Source organism: Scyliorhinus torazame, chromosome 10 (genome assembly GCF_047496885.1).
Source record: "Scyliorhinus torazame isolate Kashiwa2021f chromosome 10, sScyTor2.1, whole genome shotgun sequence".
NCBI classification, from domain to species: Eukaryota; Metazoa; Chordata; class Chondrichthyes; order Carcharhiniformes; family Scyliorhinidae; genus Scyliorhinus; species Scyliorhinus torazame.
The window spans coordinates 98,605,770-98,612,133 of NC_092716.1; the positions used below are offsets into that span (position 1 = coordinate 98,605,770).

The following is a 6,364-nucleotide window of genomic DNA, read 5'->3' on the forward strand; positions in this document are numbered from 1 at the left end:
GAAATTTGGAACATCAGTTCCCTGACTCTTGAGTCTGCCAACTCGTCCGGAGATGGTTACACGGTAGGAAATAATCCCTATAGCAACGTCCTGAATCCAAGCTGCAAGTGCTTCTAAAGGTTGCGACTGGAGAGAGATCACACACATTTCCTAGCGATTTTCGTTCCTCTATGTGAACAACAGAATCTCCCAGGGATATGGAGAAATAGTCATTCACATAGTACACACACACACAAAGGCTGTCTGACCAAGATGCCGAGGGACGAGCAGACCCACCCTAATGGCCACGTACCTCAATCATTGTATTGACTATTCCACACAAGGTATCTACTACACAGCACATGGCAGTCTTCCATTCAATGAACACAAGAGCAGTCTATGGACCCCCGCTGTCCAAACCCAAACATTTCGTTTGGCACCTCCCAACACAATAGTAAACTGGACCCCCCCCCCCCCCCCCACCACTATATAACCATTACTTGTTAGATAAAATGCGCGGGCATGAGGAAAATCCGACTGCAAGTAAGTAATATTCGCATTCTGAATGACGATCTGCTAATTCTCTAGAAATAATTCTACGTTTTCACTGAGAACTATTATAATCCAAAATCATACAGTAAAATTATAGACTTTAAAGTAATCCAGTTCTCCGTTAACACGATTTCGTGAATACGTTACTTATTATCACCCTAATTCCAATCTGGTGGTTACATATAGTTTTCAACATGTGCCCAAGGGGCTCAAACAATGGGCATTCCAGTAAATGCAAAAAAACGTTTCAAAAAGTACACGATCCGTATGGATAATCTAAGCTGTGTACCATACACACTCTGGGCGGTATGATCCTTGTTTGTCTAAAGCGATTAGAATTAAAGGCAACGAGCGGGTTAGAAGAAGAGCATACAATTAGTTTAAAGAAAGGCACAGCACCTTTTTAAGGATCCATCTCCGGTCCAGCTACCGTGCAATAAAAACTGTAGAAGGAACCCAATAGCTAGTATACGTTTGGCAAGAGGTAGACAGACTACAGTTGTACTCACTTCTTCCAAATCCAGCCTGTCCGGGGTTATTTGCTCCGAGTCAAAGCCAGGTGGTCCTATTTGTCGTGGCTGAAGCTGCCAGATTTATTTAATCCTCGACTGAAGCTGCCGGTCCTTGGTATATTTGCGGGATCATAACTGCCAGTCCCTGAAGCAACTTTCTGAAGCTAAACCAATGTTGTTCTATTATCTGTGGCTGAATTCAGTCAGTTCCTGGCTGTAATTTCAGTGGGTTGAATGCAGCTAGTGATTCGTACATGAGCAGTGATTAACCCAATCTCTGGTTTCATCCTCTGGGTGTGTGCAACCAGTCCCTGGCATATATTCTTTGTGGTTGAACGCAGCAAGTGTAGATTTAATTCCCCGGGCGGAGCACGGGCAGGCTCTACTGTGGCTGAATACAGCTAGTGCTTCATACAGTTTCTCCCTATAGTAATGCTGCCTCCGATTGCCAGCCTACACATTGCTTTCCCCCCACCCTCCTCGCTCTCTCTCCAGTTGCAGCACCACCCAGCTAGTGAACAGCTCCACGTCCTCACGTCTTCACATCCAATCAACCAAGCGGGATCCCACATTAACAGTGAGCCTGCGCCCAGACATAGGCTTTTGTGGGAACTGTAGGCGTTTCTGCTGATTTTCCATGCACAGCTTGCGCTGTCCTTTGCGAAATGGTGGGAACCGCTTTACTCTTTAATCGTACTTAATGAACACTTATGATAATTTGTGAGTAGGCATTCGTGAATAAAATGCCACGTAATCATAGATTGGAGACACCACAGAATGAAATCGCTTGGCCCATCATGCCCGCTCTCTGGAAGAGTATTTCAGCTGGTCCCACGTCCCTGGAATTATTTTTATCTCTTCAGATAATTATCCAATTCCGTATTGAAAGTCATGATTTAATCTGCCTTTGCCACAGTTACAGGCAGTGGTGTATTCCAGGCCCTAACCGCTCACTGGGTAAAAAAGTTTTCCCTATGGTTCTTTTGACAATCGCCTCAAATGGATGCCCCTAGTTTTTGACCCTTCCGCCAATGGGAACAGTTTCTCCCTATCCAGATCTCACTCGATTTTGAACACTATCAAATCTCCTCCCAACCTTCAGTTTTCCTAGAACAATATACAATGAATGGCAGGACCTGAAGAAGTACAGAGGATCAGAGGGGCTTTGGTGTGCATGTTCATAGATCCCTGAAGACAGCAAGACAGGTAGATAAATAAGGTGGTTAAGAAGGCATATGGGATACTTGCTTTTATGAGCTGAGGCATAAATATAAGAGCAGGGCGGTTATGATGGAGCTGTATAAAACACTGGTTAAGTCACAGATGGAGTACTGTGTGCAGTTCTGTCGCCACACTATCGGACCAAAGTGATTGCACGAAAGAGGGTGCCGAGAGACTGGATAGGCTGGGGTTGTTTTCCTTGGAGCAGAGAAGATTGTGGGGGGACCTGACTGAGGTGTATAAAATTATGAGGCTGAATAGAAAGGAACTTTTCCCCACAGTGGAGGGGTCAATAAGCTGGCAGCATAGATTTAAGGTAAGGCCCAGGAGGTTTAGAGGGGATGTGAGGAAAAGCTTTTCACCCAGAGGGTGGTTTTAATTTGGAACTCACTGCCTGAAAGGGTGGTATAGGTAGGAACCCTTAGAATCTTTAAGAAATATTTAGATCAGCATTTGAAAAGCCATAGAATACAAGGCTATGGGCTAATGCTGGAAAATGGGATTAGAGTAGGTAAGTGCTAGATGACCAGCGTGGACCCGAGAGGCCGAAGGGCCTCTTTCTGTGCTTTTAAAAACTCTATGACTGTAACAGCAACAGCTTCTCCAATCTTTCCATGTCACTGAAAACTCATCAGTAGAAAATTCCTTCCTGCATTGTCTTGGATGCCTTCACATCCGATCTAAAGTTGGTGCCCAGAATTGGACACCATGCTGCAGTTGAGGGTGAACCAACCTTTTATAAAGGTCCACCAAAGCCTCCTTGCTTTTAAACATGTTGCCCCTATTCATAAAGCGTATGATCCCACATACCCTTTAAACCCTTTTCTCACCCAACCCTGCTAACATCAATAATTTTTGCACACGTTTCTCCAGGTGTCTCCACCTTTAGAATTGTGACCTTTAAACAGGGCAGTCAGCCAAAACTGATGATGGGGGACGTGAGTAACATTGAAGGATCGCCACTGTGCAGGCTGCATGGACGGCTCCACTGAATCTCAGGCTGCATGGACGGCTCCACTGAATCTCTGCACTTCCAACCAGACACTCAGGTCATCCATTGCCATTGTTCCTGCACAAACTTACATATTGCCTCTCCTTTTTCGTCCTACCAAAATGTATCACTTCACACCACTCTGCATTAAATTTCACCTGCCACACGTCCGCCCATTAACGCCAGCCTAAGTCCTATCTCATGACAGAGTGTAACGACTAGGGGCTTTTCACAGTAACTTCATTGCAGCATTAATGTAAGCCTACTTGTGACAATAAGAAAGGTTATTATTATGAAATTTACAATACTACCATGTTCACAGTTCTACCAAATTTTGTGTCATCAGCAAACTTTGAAGTTGTGCTTTGATCCCCTTTGTCCTAAGTGCTGTATTAACTGCTTTTTGAAAATATGCAATGTTTTGGCCTCATCTACTTCCTGTGGTAACAAATTCCAAAGGCCAACCACTCTCTGGGTGACAAAATTTCTCCTTATCTCTCTCCTAAATGGTCTACCCCATAGCTGCAGACTGTGACCCCTGGTTCTGGACACACCCACCATCAGGAACATCCTTCCTGCATCTGCCCTATCTGGTCCTGTTAAGAATTTTATAGGTTTCTCTGAGATTATCCCCTCATTCTTCTAAACTCCACTGAACACAATCCTAACTGATCAATCTCTCCTCATACACTAGTCCCACCATCCCAGGAATCAGTCTGGTAAACCTTCACTGCACTCCCTCTAGACCAAGAACATCCTTCCTCAGATAAGGAGACCAAAACAGCACACAATATTCCAGGTGTGGCCTCACCAAGGCCCTGTATATCTGCAGCAAAACATCCCTGTTCCTGTACTCAAATCCTCTCGCCATGAAAGCCAATATACGATTTGCCTTCTTTACTGTCTGCTTACCTTCAGTGACTGGTGTACGAGGCTACCCAGGTTTTGTTGCACCTTCCCCTCTCCAAATTTAAGGTCATTCAGATAGTAGTCTGCCGTCTCCTTTTTTCTATCAAAGTGGATAGCTTTGCATTTCTCCAAATTACACTGCATCTACCATTCATTTGCCCACTCACTCAACTTGTTCAAATCACACTGAAGGATCTCTGCATCCTCCTTACAGCTCACCCTCCCACACAACTTGGTGTGATCTGCAAATTTGCAGATATTACATTTTGTTCCCTCATCTAAATCATTAATATATATTGCCTCATCTAAATCATTAATATATATTGTGAATAGCTGGGGTCCTAACACAGATACCTGCGATACCCCATGAGTTACTGCCTGCCAATTTGAAAAAAACTTTTTCATTCTTACTTGATTTCTGGCTGCCAACCAGTTTTCTATCCATCTCAATACACTATCCCTAATTCCATGTGCTTTAATTTCACACCCTAATCTCTGATGCGGGACTTTGTCAAAAGTCTTCTGAAAGTCCAAATACACCATATCCACTGGCTCCACCTCTCTACTAGTTACATCCTCGAAGAATTCCAGTAGATTTGTCGAGCATAATTTCCCCTTCATCAATCCATGCTGACTCTGTCTGATCCTGCCACTATTTTCTAAGTGCTCTGCTATAAAATCTTTGGTAATGGATTCTAGCATTTTCCCCAATACTCATATCAGGCTTACTTATTTATAATTCACTGTGTTCTCTCTACCTCCCTTTTGAAATAGTGGAGTTACATTAGCTATCCTCTAATCTGGAGTGGCTTAGCACACTGGGCTAAATAGCTGGCTTTTAAAGCAGGCCAGCAGCACGGTTCAATTCCCGTACCAGGTGCCGGAGTGTGGCGACTAGAGCTTTTCACAGTAACTTAATTTGAAGCCTACTTGTGACAATAAGTGATTTTCATTTCATCTGCAGGAACTGTTCCAGAGCTTTATCAAATCCTGGAAGATGACCACCAATGTACCCACTACTTTTAGAACCATTTCCTTAAGTACTTTGGGATGTAGATTATAAGGCCTGGGGCTTTATCTGCCTTCAATCCCATCAATTTCCCCAACGCCATTTCTCTATAATATTGATCTTCAGTTCCTCCCGCTCACTAAACCCTATGTTCCTCAATATTTCTGGTATCCAATTTAAGTCCCCGTTTGTGAACGGAACCAAAGTATGTGTTCAGTTGCTCAGCCATTTCTTTGTTCCCCCATTTCAAATTCCCGTTTCTGATTGTAAGGGACCTACATTATCTTCACCAATCTTTTTCTCTTCACATACCGATTGAAACTTTTACAGTCAGTTTTTATGTTCCTTGAAAGTTTCCTCTTGTACTCTATTTTCCCCTTATTAATCAATCCCTTGGTCCTTCTTTGCTGAATTCTAAACTGCTCCCAATCCTCAGACGTGTTGTCTTTCATGGCCAATTTGTATGTGTCTTCCTTGGATCGAGTACCATCTCTAATTTCCGTTGTAAACCATGGATTGGCTACCTTTCCCATTTTACTTTGTGTCATTCTGGAATAAACAATTGTTGCAGTTTGCCCATGCGCTCCTTGAGTGTTTGCCATTGCCTATCCACTGTCATTCCTTTAAGTAACATTTCCCAATCTATCACAGCCAACTTGCGCCTCATGCCATCATAGTTTCCTTTATTAAGATCAAGGACCCTAGTCTCAGAACCAGCTACTTCTCTCCACCTTGATGAAAAATTCTATCTTATTATGGTCGCTCATTCCCATGGTGTCTCAAGACAACTAGATTGCCAATAATTCCATTCTCGTTACACAACACCCAGACTAGGGTGGTCTACTTATTAATATAGATCAAGAAAAATAGTGATATTAATGTTTCCTGTCGGTCAGCCAACTTTGTGTCCATGCTGCCACTGTCCTCATTATCCCGTGGGCTTTTAACCTTCCTAGCCAAGCCTTTTACGTGGCACTTTTGGCAAACGTCTATCTGTAAGTAGGTTCTTTCTTCCACGAAACAGTAGGTAGTGGGGGCAGCTCCATTGACTCCCACGAGTTCGGTGCTGCCAGGCGCGTGCGCTTGCTTTCTCGTGCATTTTGGGTAACTGTCGTTGCTGAAATGGGAAGTTCAAGCGTGTGCGCGCGCTGCCAGCCGACACCGGAAACTGTTGTTGCCATGGTAGCGCGC

At 43.8% G+C, this 6,364-nt stretch overlaps 1 protein-coding gene across 1 annotated transcript in view; it reads right to left on the minus strand.

Moving 5' to 3' along the window:
• The window catches only part of smpd3 (sphingomyelin phosphodiesterase 3), a 565,394-nt gene extending 563,856 nt beyond the window's left edge, over positions 1-1,538 (minus strand). Inside the window, exon 1 of the mRNA XM_072518478.1 lies at positions 1,041-1,538. The gene's annotated coding sequence lies outside the window, so the exon portion shown is untranslated. The remainder of the gene's footprint in view (positions 1-1,040) is intronic.
• Positions 1,539-6,364: the final 4,826 nt, after the last annotated feature.